Source organism: Drosophila arizonae, chromosome X, assembly GCF_054131065.1.
Source record: "Drosophila arizonae isolate 15081-1271.41 chromosome X, UAZ_ARI_1.0, whole genome shotgun sequence".
NCBI classification, from domain to species: Eukaryota; Metazoa; Arthropoda; class Insecta; order Diptera; family Drosophilidae; genus Drosophila; species Drosophila arizonae.
The window spans coordinates 16,192,795-16,210,748 of record NC_142927.1 but is presented as its reverse complement, the minus strand read 5'-3'; positions in this window follow the sequence as shown (position 1 = coordinate 16,210,748).

The window sequence follows — 17,954 nt, the reverse complement described above, 5'->3', positions numbered from 1 at the left end:
ATGGATATGTATATGTATATGAATACATAATATGCATGTATACATGTTGCTCAGTATGCATGTATGTACATATATTGATAGCATGTCTTTATGTTTACATGATATATTCTAGAGTCTATCAATGCATGTAAGTATGCATGTATGAATGTAGGCATGTATGTGTGAGCATATGTAAAAATCTATGCCCACATACTCATACGTACATTCGTACATGTATTTATCTATCTAAGGATGTAACAATAGATGTTTATCTGCTGACATGAACTTATCTGAATGCATGCATTCGTGCATGCCATCTTTTAGAATCGATGTAAGGGTGTATATACTTATGTATGAATGTATGCATACATTCATTGATGTTATAAGCATACATGTACATATGTAAGTATGTATATGTATTATATTCCATTCACCATGTATGCATGGTATATACATATAGTATATCTGCCTGAAAGCATGTATTAATGTGGACATGTATTTATTGAAGCACATATGCATGTATATATTTATTTATATTTTTGCAAATATGTCTACCTATGTATATAAATATATATATATGTATGTCTGTATGCATATTGGTATGTATTTACGTCAGCCGTCAGCTTGTTGTCGCATTCCGTTCCCCATTGACTGCTTCTTTGATTTGGATTCCGGCATGCGTATGCGTATTGCTGCCGGCAACTGTTGTCAATTGTCAATTGCAATTGCCGTGATAAGCGCGTGGCAGCGCCATCTCAGCCCATAGCTCCAAGCCGAAACCCAAATAGCGCACAGCCACCTACCTATTACCCCATTCCACTCTCCCTCCCCAATCTCCAGTTCACGTAGCAGCGTCAGTTGTGCTCTGTCATTGTTGTTACATGCCGAATTTGTCGTGGAATGTTTTGGTAATCAATTTATATGTTCCGTGGCTTCCCCAGCCCCAGCACCATCCGGCACCATCTCCAGCCTCAACATTATTTCGAACTGTGCCCCGACTCCTGCTGCCATTAGTTTTGTGGTCCAACCACGGCGCCAGCGACTGGCAGCTGTCTATAGCCAAGTTAGCTGGCGAAATTCACCTGTAAAAGTTCTCAGCTCGTCTAGCTAACTGATATTCCGCTCTGTTATTTTCCGTTACAGTTGCCTGCAGGCCCCCTCAGCAGCTGCTGGAGCAGCAGTAGCAGCAGCAATAGCTCCAGATCCATCTCCCGCTGTTGATGCGGCTTCTGCTTCAGCTTCAGCTTTTTGTACGTGAAAATGAAGCGTTTTCCATTTGATTATAAGAAAACATGTTTGGCATATTGATGAATGCCTCCAGAGAATTGTTGTCTCCTGTTGGCGCACGGTCGGTGTTGGTACAGCACATCCACAACTTGTGGCAAGGATTGGAATTAGGTGGTGACGGCCACCGCGCTCGATTTTAATGATGTGACTGACGGGCGAAAGCGCTTACCAAAAATGTACTCTGCCTTCCCTTTTGTTTTGATATTTTTTCATATTTCCTTGACAGCCAACCAGCAGCACCCCCAGCACAACAGCACCCGCAGTCCGCACACCCACAGCTACCGCACACCCGATTGTCTGTTTATTTATGCGTGCGCCGGAGTTTGTTTGCTTTGTGAATACGTGATGCGCCCACGGGTAATGGCAGGCAGCATTGAAGATGATGTCGAGGCTGTGGACGATGGGGAGGGTGAGGCTGTGCTTTACACATTTGCTTATGCCAGCAAAATATTTTTAGTTGCCAGCCTTCGAAATAATAATAATAATAATAATAATAATTTCTCACTTCATTTGTTGCGCAAATCGAAAATGAGCTTCGTCTGTGGATCCGAAACTGAAGCAGGAGATGCCTGTGCGCCGCCTTGGCTTCTCGCCTGATGGCCGTTGATGGGTTTTTTCTGGGCTCTTCCAACTGTTTGAAGCGTTGAATTTCAATGAGCTGGCAACGCTGCGTATGCGCAATTTGTGCAGCCAACGATAATCAGCATGGATGCAGAATCTGAGTCAGAGTCAGTGGACTGCGGCAAGCGTGCAGCCCGAGAATTTATATACCCTAGCCGAGGGTATTTTATCATATCTATCTCTTATAAGCCAACTATATGTATATACGATAATAGCTATGCCAGAAGTAGACAAGCTTCTCAATAATTAGAATTTCAGCTAACTTTTTATAGCTATATTAATTCGTATTTTATAAAATATGGATATCTAGTATGAATATACTTACTTCATCTCATGCCAAATGTGTTAGGCTTTCAGCATGAGTGTTTCGTCGATATGCAAGAGAGTCACAAAAATCATGGTATTGAAGATTAAATTTATTTATCAATATATAAAATATATGATATTTTTTAATATTTTTATTTTTTATTTTTATTTCTGAATAAAGTTGAAAGCAGAAATTCGAGAACATTTTTATGCTACAAATCGTTAAAATTCAATTACAGCAAATTACAGAGCGCAACAGTCGAGGTAAGGGCAAGAGCAGCAGCAGCAGCAGCGGGAGGAGGAGGCGACGGCAACAGCAGCAACAGCAGCAGCAGGAGGCGGCGCTGGCAGCAGCAGCAGGAGACGGCAGTAGAAGCAGCCACAATTTAAATTATCGAAAAGGTGTGTACGCTGTCTGTGTGCGTGTGTGTGTGTGTGTGTGCGAGTATCTATTTAAGCGCTGCGCAGGAAGCCATAAAAATTGTTGCTAGCAGGAAGCAGAAGCGGCGCCAACTTTTGCACAAGATACGAACACGAGCCAGGCGAGAGTTTTTGCCAGCCATCACTCTCTCCCTTTCCCTCTCTCTCTTTCTCTATGTTTCGCTCTTGCCATCTCTTTCGGCTGCTGCTGTAACGCTGCATGCGCTAAAATCGTTTAAAGTCGGCGATGTATTAGCATTTCACTTGAGAAAAGTTTATCGAAAGGCAATCATAAGGCAATTTATAAACGGACATGCAAAACTTTTGTGGATCAAGTTAACTCAACAGGGAACAGCCGCAGCAGTCAGGAAAGCAGTTAACAAATTGGAAAGCCACTTAAACTCATCACTGATAGCGGCGCCGACCAGGTCGAAAGTGCAAGTTGAGATAAAGTTTTTAAGCCGATGCCAGCGACAAAAATTTACCAAATTGAATTGAGCTCTGCAGCCGTCGGAGCCGGGCCATAAAAACAACAGAGCGCGCTCGATAAGCTAATCTGCAAATGAATGCAGCTGCCTGCGCCTGTGGCCAACAGCAGTGGCATTTAGTTATTTCTGCTTCTGCTTCTTTCTCTTCTCCTGCAAATTGAACATCTTCATCTGCTTGGTCGTTTTCCTCTGCTCTAATCATATTAAATTAGCTGCCAAGTTGTGAGCCAATTTCAATTTGTGTGCGCGGGCAACATTTTTATTTTATATTTTTCCCATATTGATACTTTTCTGCTCTGGCAGCCGGAGAGTGAGAGAGACAAAGAGAGAGAGAGAGAGAGAGAGAGAGTATATTCGTGCTCGCATCTGTACTTCAAGCGCTAAAAGTGTCAGTGGAATACGCCAGATTCTGGGCTTTGCTTTAACTAATACCCAGACACTTGAGGCTCTCTATGATTTCCAATTTATATTGTCGCTGGGCCAAAGAGAGAATTTTGCCGTTGAGGCGTTTGGTGTGTAGCGGCTTAGCTCACTTTTTTTTCTGTTACCTCCTGCCAGAGGCTCAGCTCCTTCTGCGTGTCGTTGACATGTCGAGTGTGCCAGCGTGTGTATGTGTGTGTGCCCTGCATGCCGTAGCATACTTTTCAGCGTTGCCATTCATTAATCAAGTTCAGGGCACTTTAAAGTGGAGATGGCTCTGACTCTGGCTCTGGCGCGACAATGTCAGCACCTCACACAGACACACCGAGAAACACACACGCATACATGCCCACACATTTATAAGCATAATACATAAAGCATGTTATAATGATGCAATAACAAAGCCGCAGCAGTTGGCAGCTGCCTCATAGTTAAGCAAATCCTGAGGGAGGCCTTGTTGCCACGTCTATGCCAGCCACGCCCCCTGCCCAGCACTCATTGGTCGGGCCATAAACGTTGATAAAGTCATAAAAAAACATAAAGAAACCAAACATACCCAAGAAAGAATGTAATAATAACCCCCGCAGCAGCATCTTGACTGCCCGAACAAACAAAGGCTTAGCCAGGGGCCAGAGGACGGGCCGAGCCATTCGGCATATGTTGCCTAACAGCAGCAGCAGATTCTATAGCTGTGGCAACTGTATCAGTGGCAGAAACAATAACCCATTGCGGTTCTTATCAAGAATGGGCAAAAAAAAAAAAAACTAACCAAGCCCCTCCCTGGTTTATCCCAGGGGCCTCGCTCATTGCCGTCCGGTCTGCGAGTTAAATTGAGTGAACGCATGCAACTTGGGGCCATATAAGATAATAAATATGTGGATAAAAATACAAGCACACACACGCACACACATATTGTATTGTATATATATATATAAATGTATAGCCATATATAAGTATTTGGCTAAGTAGCATACATAAAACGCACGTCCCAGGGGCGCAGTTGACACGCCAAGTTCTGGACGGAAGGTGAATGCAACATTGCCACGTTGCCGAAATGAGCAGCAAAGTACTTGTGTGCGTGTGTGTGTGTGTGTTTGTGTAACGTCTCATTACGGCGCCAGTCAATCAATCAATTGGACAGATCGCCAGCCAAAATGCAAAGGAACAACTTAATTTATGAGCAAATGTTTTCAAAGGGAATGATTAAGCGGCGCTTTAACAGCTCAATGGCTACACGTGTGTATGTGTGTAAACTTTCAAAGTCCCAATGACGTCTAAACTCTGTACGTCTGTCTGCTATCATGTATGCAATCATCCTTCGACCAGACCTGTTGCTGCGGTTTTCCAATCAACTTCCAAAGCTTCACAGCAGGCGACCAAAAAGCTAATCATCAGAAGAATACCGAATAGCGCCAGTGTGGTTTTGCCATGAATAAATGACCAATAGGTGTAGCAGACGCAATATAATTAGACTGCCACAACAGACTGTGTGTGATATGCCGCTGCGTGTGGACAACAATGAGAACATATAATACATACATATTTCTTTATTTTCCTTTTATTTGCAATCCATCTTACACTAAACAATAGATAAAACTAAAAAAAAAACGTTCAATTCATACATCTACTATTTAAATTAATAACTAAATCTACTCTCCATTTAGCAAGTCCGGAGTGAAATCCTTTTAAACGCCGTCGATTATAATTTTTATTCTCTAGGAGTCGTCGCGCTGGCCATGTAGTCGATTTATATACCTCTCCTAGATTTTCTCAATGACACAAGGAAGTTTGAGAAGAGTTTATGGATGTCAAAGTTTGTCCTATGTAACCTCAAGTATTTAAGTATTTAATTTGCTGACTATATGAGAATGTAAAATCACCCCCAGCTAAAACATTTGCAAAGAACGAACAAAATCAAGGCCTAATAAAATATTTTCCATATGAATATGGCGGAGGCATAAAGCTGCTCGATTACAATTTGCCAACAGATAACACGCTAGAACTTGATGAAGCCGATGGAAAATCTTTGGTGCATCTTTACTCAATGGGCTTATCCCAACTGAGAGTATTTCGCTAATGAAATTGAATTACAAAATGACATTGTTCAAGAATTGGATTCAAATGCTGTAAATCCTGATAAATTCAATGTCATTTCCATTTCCAATGATTTTTTGATTGAAGATACTTTTTAAACAGCTGGCCGTTTGAATGGCTTTTATAATTCGCATTGCATTTCGAATTCATTCCTTAGTAAAAAATCAAATAAAGCGATAAATCTTTAATATATAACAGCTTTTTATTTTGCGAATAAATTTTTTTTCAAATGGTTTTGTGTAAACTGTGTTAGTCAGCGTGTATCTCCATATCCATATGCATGTCCATCCAGGTAGTTGGCATACTCTTCATATCAGTTGTAACCGCTCATAAGCTCGTCTTTATGAACAGTTGTGTGGCTTTAACATACTTATAATAGGTTAAGTACATATTACCGGTAAATGCTGGGCTGTTTGAACCAGCAACCAATATCACGTGGTTTCGTATCTAAGCCGAATCTGATCTTCACAAAAAACACAACTAGGACAGCGGAAAATAAATGAAAAGTGAAAGAAAAATCACTGGATCAATTCATAAATACATATAAGCAGATACAGATAAAGATTACCCCAGCCTCCCATAAGAGGACTGCTCTTCACTTTTGTATTATAAAATGTAATATTAATGCTTTGTTAAAAAAAATTGCTGGTTTTATGTCTTTAGCGAAAATCTTCGAAACCAACAAATTGACTGTTACGAATTATACATACAATAGTTTAAGCATTACCAGTAACAGCTCGGCAGACTTTGCAATTGAGTCGATCAACAGCCGAATCCAATTAGTATTAAAGGAAATTATCACACTGTGAGCCGTTGGTGCTGTCTTAGTGAAAACAAACAAATAGAGCTCTGATATGATTAATGAACAGATATTGTAATTTTAGTTTGTCTTCAGAAAACCTTCGAAACCCCCAACTAAATTTTGGATTTGATTAAAGTACAGATAGGAAGACATACAAGCATATAATACTTAGATTGCTTGGACACCATAGCCTTCCGCCTGTGCTGGCGCTTTTCTATTATTATTAACAGCGCTTCAATCTTCGGCCCTTCCCTTAGCTGGCCGCTTACGACGTACCATCAGCCATAGGCCGCATTATTAAGAGAGTGGAGAATAATTAATCCTTGCCAAAACAACTTGAAGAAAAGTGGGACCAATAATAGGATTGAGTAAAAAATTAATTTTGAACTTGCATAAAACTTTATCAACTACCGTAGCTAAATAGTATGTCGTATTATTAAACGCGTGGAGAATAATTAAATCGACGCCGAAAAACAACATGACGAAAAGTAGGACTAATATTTCCATGAGTTAGATTACAAGTCATGTGACTAAAAGTCACACTTATTAGCGCCCCATGATAGCGCAACGGAAAAAACTAAGAAGCCATCGGAAGAATACTCCACCCACCAAATTGTCTTTCGCAGAAATTTACGATCAAACAGTCTGGGTACCGTGTACGAGGTACAATTAATTATGAATAAAAAAAAGTAGCAGAAGCCGCACCCAGAATAAGGTGGATAAACTTGGCCAAGGCAAAACTTAGCACAGATTTTAAATGTTCAACCATTTCTCAACCATATCCATGGATGTACAACAAGCAGAAAGAGGAACAAGCAGATCCCATACAATAAGTCGAATTCACCATGCGAACACGTTCATATGTCAGCAATTTCACAAACAAAAAAAAAATTCCCCACCAATGAACCCACACTATTAGATGGAGCGGCCTCGACGCTTTGGTCGGGTATTATATATACTTGTTTATGAAAAAAAAAAAACAATCCGCCACAGTCGCAAGACTGTATGAGACGGAGCTGGACTGTAAAGTCGAGCTATCATAATAACAAGATATAATTATTTTATATATTAAGGCCGGCTTTTGAAAATCCATAGTGAACTGCGTGTTTTGTGCGACGACTCTAGAAAAATGTAATATGTAATATGTCTGCACTTTATAAATATAAAAATTGCTGGTTTTATGTCTTTAGCGAAAATCTTCGAAACCAACAAATTGACTGTTACGAATTATACATACAATAGTTTAAGCATTACCAGTAACAGCTCGGCAGACTTTGCAATTGAGTCGATCAACAGCCGAATCCAATTAGTATTAAAGGAAATTATCACACTGTGAGCCGTTGGTGCTGTCTTAGTGAAAACAAACAAATAGAGCTCTGATATGATTAATGAACAGATATTGTAATTTTAGTTTGTCTTCAGAAAACCTTCGAAACCCCCAACTAAATTTTGGATTTGATTAAAGTACAGATAGGAAGACATACAAGCATATAATACTTAGATTGCTTGGACACCATAGCCTTCCGCCTGTGCTGGCGCTTTTCTATTATTATTAACAGCGCTTCAATCTTCGGCCCTTCCCTTAGCTGGCCGCTTACGACGTACCATCAGCCACAGGCCGCATTATTAAGAGAGTGGAGAATAATTAATCCTTGCCAAAACAACTTGAAGAAAAGTGGGACCAATAATAGGATTGAGTAAAAAATTAATTTTGAACTTGCATAAAACTTTATCAACTACCGTAGCTAAATAGTATGTCGTATTATTAAACGCGTGGAGAATAATTAAATCGACGCCGAAAAACAACATGACGAAAAGTAGGACTAATATTTCCATGAGTTAGATTACAAGTCATGTGACTAAAAGTCACACTTATTAGCGCCTCATGATAGCGCAACGGAAAAAACTAAGAAGCCATCGGAAGAATACTCCACCCACCAAATTGTCTTTCGCAGAAATTTACGATCAAACAGTCTGGGTACCGTGTACGAGGTACAATTTCAGAAGACGTTATTATCGTTATCATAATCATGAATAAAAAAAAAGTAGCAGAAGCCGCACCCAGAATAAGGTGGATAAACTTGGCCAAGGCAAAACTTAGCACAGATTTTAAATGTTCAACCATTTCTCAACCATATCCATGGATGTACAACAAGCAGAAAGAGGAACAAGCAGATCCCATACAATAAGTCGAATTCACCATGCGAACACGTTCATATGTCAGCAATTTCACAAACAAAAAAAAAATTCCCCACCAATGAACCCACACTATTAGATGGAGCGGCCTCGACGCTTTGGTCGGGTATTATATATACTTGTTTATGAAAAAAAAAACAATCCGCCACAGTCGCAAGACTGTATGAGACGGAGCTGGACTGTAAAGTCGAGCTATCATAATAACAAGATATAATTATTTTATATATTAAGGCCGGCTTTTGAAAATCCATAGTGAACTGCGTGTTTTGTGCGACGACTCTAGAAAAATGTAATATGTAATATGTCTGCACTTTATAAATATAAAAATTGCTGGTTTTATGTCTTTAGCGAAAATCTTCGAAACCAACAAATTGACTGTTACGAATTATACATACAATAGTTTAAGCATTACCAGTAACAGCTCGGCAGACTTTGCAATTGAGTCGATCAACAGCCGAATCCAATTAGTATTAAAGGAAATTATCACACTGTGAGCCGTTGGTGCTGTCTTAGTGAAAACAAACAAATAGAGCTCTGATATGATTAATGAACAGATATTGTAATTTTAGTTTGTCTTCAGAAAACCTTCGAAACCCCCAACTAAATTTTGGATTTGATTAAAGTACAGATAGGAAGACATACAAGCATATAATACTTAGATTGCTTGGACACCATAGCCTTCCGCCTGTGCTGGCGCTTTTCTATTATTATTAACAGCGCTTCAATCTTCGGCCCTTCCCTTAGCTGGCCGCTTACGACGTACCATCAGCCATAGGCCGCATTATTAAGAGAGTGGAGAATAATTAATCCTTGCCAAAACAACTTGAAGAAAAGTGGGACCAATAATAGGATTGAGTAAAAAATTAATTTTGAACTTGCATAAAACTTTATCAACTACCGTAGCTAAATAGTATGTCGTATTATTAAACGCGTGGAGAATAATTAAATCGACGCCGAAAAACAACATGACGAAAAGTAGGACTAATATTTCCATGAGTTAGATTACAAGTCATGTGACTAAAAGTCACACTTATTAGCGCCTCATGATAGCGCAACGGAAAAAACTAAGAAGCCATCGGAAGAATACTCCACCCACCAAATTGTCTTTCGCAGAAATTTACGATCAAACAGTCTGGGTACCGTGTACGAGGTACAATTTCAGAAGACGTTATTATCGTTATCATAATCATGAATAAAAAAAAAGTAGCAGAAGCCGCACCCAGAATAAGGTGGATAAACTTGGCCAAGGCAAAACTTAGCACAGATTTTAAATGTTCAACCATTTCTCAACCATATCCATGGATGTACAACAAGCAGAAAGAGGAACAAGCAGATCCCATACAATAAGTCGAATTCACCATGCGAACACGTTCATATGTCAGCAATTTCACAAACAAAAAAAAAATTCCCCACCAATGAACCCACACTATTAGATGGAGCGGCCTCGACGCTTTGGTCGGGTATTATATATACTTGTTTATGAAAAAAAAAACAATCCGCCACAGTCGCAAGACTGTATGAGACGGAGCTGGACTGTAAAGTCGAGCTATCATAATAACAAGATATAATTATTTTATATATTAAGGCCGGCTTTTGAAAATCCATAGTGAACTGCGTGTTTTGTGCGACGACTCTAGAAAAATGTAATATGTAATATGTCTGCACTTTATAAATATAAAAATTGCTGGTTTTATGTCTTTAGCGAAAATCTTCGAAACCAACAAATTGACTGTTACGAATTATACATACAATAGTTTAAGCATTACCAGTAACAGCTCGGCAGACTTTGCAATTGAGTCGATCAACAGCCGAATCCAATTAGTATTAAAGGAAATTATCACACTGTGAGCCGTTGGTGCTGTCTTAGTGAAAACAAACAAATAGAGCTCTGATATGATTAATGAACAGATATTGTAATTTTAGTTTGTCTTCAGAAAACCTTCGAAACCCCCAACTAAATTTTGGATTTGATTAAAGTACAGATAGGAAGACATACAAGCATATAATACTTAGATTGCTTGGACACCATAGCCTTCCGCCTGTGCTGGCGCTTTTCTATTATTATTAACAGCGCTTCAATCTTCGGCCCTTCCCTTAGCTGGCCGCTTACGACGTACCATCAGCCATAGGCCGCATTATTAAGAGAGTGGAGAATAATTAATCCTTGCCAAAACAACTTGAAGAAAAGTGGGACCAATAATAGGATTGAGTAAAAAATTAATTTTGAACTTGCATAAAACTTTATCAACTACCGTAGCTAAATAGTATGTCGTATTATTAAACGCGTGGAGAATAATTAAATCGACGCCGAAAAACAACATGACGAAAAGTAGGACTAATATTTCCATGAGTTAGATTACAAGTCATGTGACTAAAAGTCACACTTATTAGCGCCCCATGATAGCGCAACGGAAAAAACTAAGAAGCCATCGGAAGAATACTCCACCCACCAAATTGTCTTTCGCAGAAATTTACGATCAAACAGTCTAGGTACCGTGTACGAGGTACAATTAATTATGAATAAAAAAAAAGTAGCAGAAGCCGCACCCAGAATAAGGTGGATAAACTTGGCCAAGGCAAAACTTAGCACAGATTTTAAATGTTCAACCATTTCTCAACCATATCCATGGATGTACAACAAGCAGAAAGAGGAACAAGCAGATCCCATACAATAAGTCGAATTCACCATGCGAACACGTTCATATGTCAGCAATTTCACAAACAAACAAAAAATTCCCCACCAATGAACCCACACTATTAGATGGAGCGGCCTCGATGCTTTGGTCGGGTATTATATATACTTGTTTATGAAAAAAAAAAACAATCCGCCACAGTCGCAAGACTGTATGAGACGGAGCTGGACTGTAAAGTCGAGCTATCATAATAACAAGATATAATTATTTTATATATTAAGGCCGGCTTTTGAAAATCCATAGTGAACTGCGTGTTTTGTGCGACGACTCTAGAAAAATGTAATATGTAATATGTCTGCACTTTATAAATATAAAAATTGCTGGTTTTATGTCTTTAGCGAAAATCTTCGAAACCAACAAATTGACTGTTACGAATTATACATACAATAGTTTAAGCATTACCAGTAACAGCTCGGCAGACTTTGCAATTGAGTCGATCAACAGCCGAATCCAATTAGTATTAAAGGAAATTATCACACTGTGAGCCGTTGGTGCTGTCTTAGTGAAAACAAACAAATAGAGCTCTGATATGATTAATGAACAGATATTGTAATTTTAGTTTGTCTTCAGAAAACCTTCGAAACCCCCAACTAAATTTTGGATTTGATTAAAGTACAGATAGGAAGACATACAAGCATATAATACTTAGATTGCTTGGACACCATAGCCTTCCGCCTGTGCTGGCGCTTTTCTATTATTATTAACAGCGCTTCAATCTCCGGCCCTTCCCTTAGCTGGCCGCTTACGACGTACCATCAGCCATAGGCCGCATTATTAAGAGAGTGGAGAATAATTAATCCTTGCCAAAACAACTTGAAGAAAAGTGGGACCAATAATAGGATTGAGTAAAAAATTAATTTTGAACTTGCATAAAACTTTATCAACTACCGTAGCTAAATAGTATGTCGTATTATTAAACGCGTGGAGAATAATTAAATCGACGCCGAAAAACAACATGACGAAAAGTAGGACTAATATTTCCATGAGTTAGATTACAAGTCATGTGACTAAAAGTCACACTTATTAGCGCCCCATGATAGCGCAACGGAAAAAACTAAGAAGCCATCGGAAGAATACTCCACCCACCAAATTGTCTTTCGCAGAAATTTACGATCAAACAGTCTGGGTACCGTGTACGAGGTACAATTAATTATGAATAAAAAAAAAGTAGCAGAAGCCGCACCCAGAATAAGGTGGATAAACTTGGCCAAGGCAAAACTTAGCACAGATTTTAAATGTTCAACCATTTCTCAACCATATCCATGGATGTACAACAAGCAGAAAGAGGAACAAGCAGATCCCATACAATAAGTCGAATTCACCATGCGAACACGTTCATATGTCAGCAATTTCACAAACAAAAAAAAAATTCCCCACCAATGAACCCACACTATTAGATGGAGCGGCCTCGACGCTTTGGTCGGGTATTATATATACTTGTTTATGAAAAAAAAAAAACAATCCGCCACAGTCGCAAGACTGTATGAGACGGAGCTGGACTGTAAAGTCGAGCTATCATAATAACAAGATATAATTATTTTATATATTAAGGCCGGCTTTTGAAAATCCATAGTGAACTGCGTGTTTTGTGCGACGACTCTAGAAAAATGTAATATGTAATATGTCTGCACTTTATAAATATAAAAATTGCTGGTTTTATGTCTTTAGCGAAAATCTTCGAAACCAACAAATTGACTGTTACGAATTATACATACAATAGTTTAAGCATTACCAGTAACAGCTCGGCAGACTTTGCAATTGAGTCGATCAACAGCCGAATCCAATTAGTATTAAAGGAAATTATCACACTGTGAGCCGTTGGTGCTGTCTTAGTGAAAACAAACAAATAGAGCTCTGATATGATTAATGAACAGATATTGTAATTTTAGTTTGTCTTCAGAAAACCTTCGAAACCCCCAACTAAATTTTGGATTTGATTAAAGTACAGATAGGAAGACATACAAGCATATAATACTTAGATTGCTTGGACACCATAGCCTTCCGCCTGTGCTGGCGCTTTTCTATTATTATTAACAGCGCTTCAATCTTCGGCCCTTCCCTTAGCTGGCCGCTTACGACGTACCATCAGCCATAGGCCGCATTATTAAGAGAGTGGAGAATAATTAATCCTTGCCAAAACAACTTGAAGAAAAGTGGGACCAATAATAGGATTGAGTAAAAAATTAATTTTGAACTTGCATAAAACTTTATCAACTACCGTAGCTAAATAGTATGTCGTATTATTAAACGCGTGGAGAATAATTAAATCGACGCCGAAAAACAACATGACGAAAAGTAGGACTAATATTTCCATGAGTTAGATTACAAGTCATGTGACTAAAAGTCACACTTATTAGCGCCTCATGATAGCGCAACGGAAAAAACTAAGAAGCCATCGGAAGAATACTCCACCCACCAAATTGTCTTTCGCAGAAATTTACGATCAAACAGTCTGGGTACCGTGTACGAGGTACAATTTCAGAAGACGTTATTATCGTTATCATAATCATGAATAAAAAAAAAGTAGCAGAAGCCGCACCCAGAATAAGGTGGATAAACTTGGCCAAGGCAAAACTTAGCACAGATTTTAAATGTTCAACCATTTCTCAACCATATCCATGGATGTACAACAAGCAGAAAGAGGAACAAGCAGATCCCATACAATAAGTCGAATTCACCATGCGAACACGTTCATATGTCAGCAATTTCACAAACAAAAAAAAAATTCCCCACCAATGAACCCACACTATTAGATGGAGCGGCCTCGACGCTTTGGTCGGGTATTATATATACTTGTTTATGAAAAAAAAAACAATCCGCCACAGTCGCAAGACTGTATGAGACGGAGCTGGACTGTAAAGTCGAGCTATCATAATAACAAGATATAATTATTTTATATATTAAGGCCGGCTTTTGAAAATCCATAGTGAACTGCGTGTTTTGTGCGACGACTCTAGAAAAATGTAATATGTAATATGTCTGCACTTTATAAATATAAAAATTGCTGGTTTTATGTCTTTAGCGAAAATCTTCGAAACCAACAAATTGACTGTTACGAATTATACATACAATAGTTTAAGCATTACCAGTAACAGCTCGGCAGACTTTGCAATTGAGTCGATCAACAGCCGAATCCAATTAGTATTAAAGGAAATTATCACACTGTGAGCCGTTGGTGCTGTCTTAGTGAAAACAAACAAATAGAGCTCTGATATGATTAATGAACAGATATTGTAATTTTAGTTTGTCTTCAGAAAACCTTCGAAACCCCCAACTAAATTTTGGATTTGATTAAAGTACAGATAGGAAGACATGCAAGCATATAATACTTAGATTGCTTGGACACCATAGCCTTCCGCCTGTGCTGGCGCTTTTCTATTATTATTAACAGCGCTTCAATCTTCGGCCCTTCCCTTAGCTGGCCGCTTACGACGTACCATCAGCCATAGGCCGCATTATTAAGAGAGTGGAGAATAATTAATCCTTGCCAAAACAACTTGAAGAAAAGTGGGACCAATAATAGGATTGAGTAAAAAATTAATTTTGAACTTGCATAAAACTTTATCAACTACCGTAGCTAAATAGTATGTCGTATTATTAAACGCGTGGAGAATAATTAAATCGACGCCGAAAAACAACATGACGAAAAGTAGGACTAATATTTCCATGAGTTAGATTACAAGTCATGTGACTAAAAGTCACACTTATTAGCGCCTCATGATAGCGCAACGGAAAAAACTAAGAAGCCATCGGAAGAATACTCCACCCACCAAATTGTCTTTCGCAGAAATTTACGATCAAACAGTCTGGGTACCGTGTACGAGGTACAATTTCAGAAGACGTTATTATCGTTATCATAATCATGAATAAAAAAAAAGTAGCAGAAGCCGCACCCAGAATAAGGTGGATAAACTTGGCCAAGGCAAAACTTAGCACAGATTTTAAATGTTCAACCATTTCTCAACCATATCCATGGATGTACAACAAGCAGAAAGAGGAACAAGCAGATCCCATACAATAAGTCGAATTCACCATGCGAACACGTTCATATGTCAGCAATTTCACAAACAAAAAAAAATTCCCCACCAATGAACCCACACTATTAGATGGAGCGGCCTCGACGCTTTGGTCGGGTATTATATATACTTGTTTATGAAAAAAAAAAAACAATCCGCCACAGTCGCAAGACTGTATGAGACGGAGCTGGACTGTAAAGTCGAGCTATCATAATAACAAGATATAATTATTTTATATATTAAGGCCGGCTTTTGAAAATCCATAGTGAACTGCGTGTTTTGTGCGACGACTCTAGAAAAATGTAATATGTAATATGTCTGCACTTTATAAATATAAAAATTGCTGGTTTTATGTCTTTAGCGAAAATCTTCGAAACCAACAAATTGACTGTTACGAATTATACATACAATAGTTTAAGCATTACCAGTAACAGCTCGGCAGACTTTGCAATTGAGTCGATCAACAGCCGAATCCAATTAGTATTAAAGGAAATTATCACACTGTGAGCCGTTGGTGCTGTCTTAGTGAAAACAAACAAATAGAGCTCTGATATGATTAATGAACAGATATTGTAATTTTAGTTTGTCTTCAGAAAACCTTCGAAACCCCCAACTAAATTTTGGATTTGATTAAAGTACAGATAGGAAGACATACAAGCATATAATACTTAGATTGCTTGGACACCATAGCCTTCCGCCTGTGCTGGCGCTTTTCTATTATTATTAACAGCGCTTCAATCTTCGGCCCTTCCCTTAGCTGGCCGCTTACGACGTACCATCAGCCATAGGCCGCATTATTAAGAGAGTGGAGAATAATTAATCCTTGCCAAAACAACTTGAAGAAAAGTGGGACCAATAATAGGATTGAGTAAAAAATTAATTTTGAACTTGCATAAAACTTTATCAACTACCGTAGCTAAATAGTATGTCGTATTATTAAACGCGTGGAGAATAATTAAATCGACGCCGAAAAACAACATGACGAAAAGTAGGACTAATATTTCCATGAGTTAGATTACAAGTCATGTGACTAAAAGTCACACTTATTAGCGCCCCATGATAGCGCAACGGAAAAAACTAAGAAGCCATCGGAAGAATACTCCACCCACCAAATTGTCTTTCGCAGAAATTTACGATCAAACAGTCTAGGTACCGTGTACGAGGTACAATTAATTATGAATAAAAAAAAAGTAGCAGAAGCCGCACCCAGAATAAGGTGGATAAACTTGGCCAAGGCAAAACTTAGCACAGATTTTAAATGTTCAACCATTTCTCAACCATATCCATGGATGTACAACAAGCAGAAAGAGGAACAAGCAGATCCCATACAATAAGTCGAATTCACCATGCGAACACGTTCATATGTCAGCAATTTCACAAACAAAAAAAAAATTCCCCACCAATGAACCCACACTATTAGATGGAGCGGCCTCGACGCTTTGGTCGGGTATTATATATACTTGTTTATGAAAAAAAAAAAACAATCCGCCACAGTCGCAAGACTGTATGAGACGGAGCTGGACTGTAAAGTCGAGCTATCATAATAACAAGATATAATTATTTTATATATTAAGGCCGGCTTTTGAAAATCCATAGTGAACTGCGTGTTTTGTGCGACGACTCTAGAAAAATGTAATATGTAATATGTCTGCACTTTATAAATATAAAAATTGCTGGTTTTATGTCTTTAGCGAAAATCTTCGAAACCAACAAATTGACTGTTACGAATTATACATACAATAGTTTAAGCATTACCAGTAACAGCTCGGCAGACTTTGCAATTGAGTCGATCAACAGCCGAATCCAATTAGTATTAAAGGAAATTATCACACTGTGAGCCGTTGGTGCTGTCTTAGTGAAAACAAACAAATAGAGCTCTGATATGATTAATGAACAGATATTGTAATTTTAGTTTGTCTTCAGAAAACCTTCGAAACCCCCAACTAAATTTTGGATTTGATTAAAGTACAGATAGGAAGACATACAAGCATATAATACTTAGATTGCTTGGACACCATAGCCTTCCGCCTGTGCTGGCGCTTTTCTATTATTATTAACAGCGCTTCAATCTTCGGCCCTTCCCTTAGCTGGCCGCTTACGACGTACCATCAGCCATAGGCCGCATTATTAAGAGAGTGGAGAATAATTAATCCTTGCCAAAACAACTTGAAGAAAAGTGGGACCAATAATAGGATTGAGTAAAAAATTAATTTTGAACTTGCATAAAACTTTATCAACTACCGTAGCTAAATAGTATGTCGTATTATTAAACGCGTGGAGAATAATTAAATCGACGCCGAAAAACAACATGACGAAAAGTAGGACTAATATTTCCATGAGTTAGATTACAAGTCATGTGACTAAAAGTCACACTTATTAGCGCCCCATGATAGCGCAACGGAAAAAACTAAGAAGCCATCGGAAGAATACTCCACCCACCAAATTGTCTTTCGCAGAAATTTACGATCAAACAGTCTAGGTACCGTGTACGAGGTACAATTAATTATGAATAAAAAAAAAGTAGCAGAAGCCGCACCCAGAATAAGGTGGATAAACTTGGCCAAGGCAAAACTTAGCACAGATTTTAAATGTTCAACCATTTCTCAACCATATCCATGGATGTACAACAAGC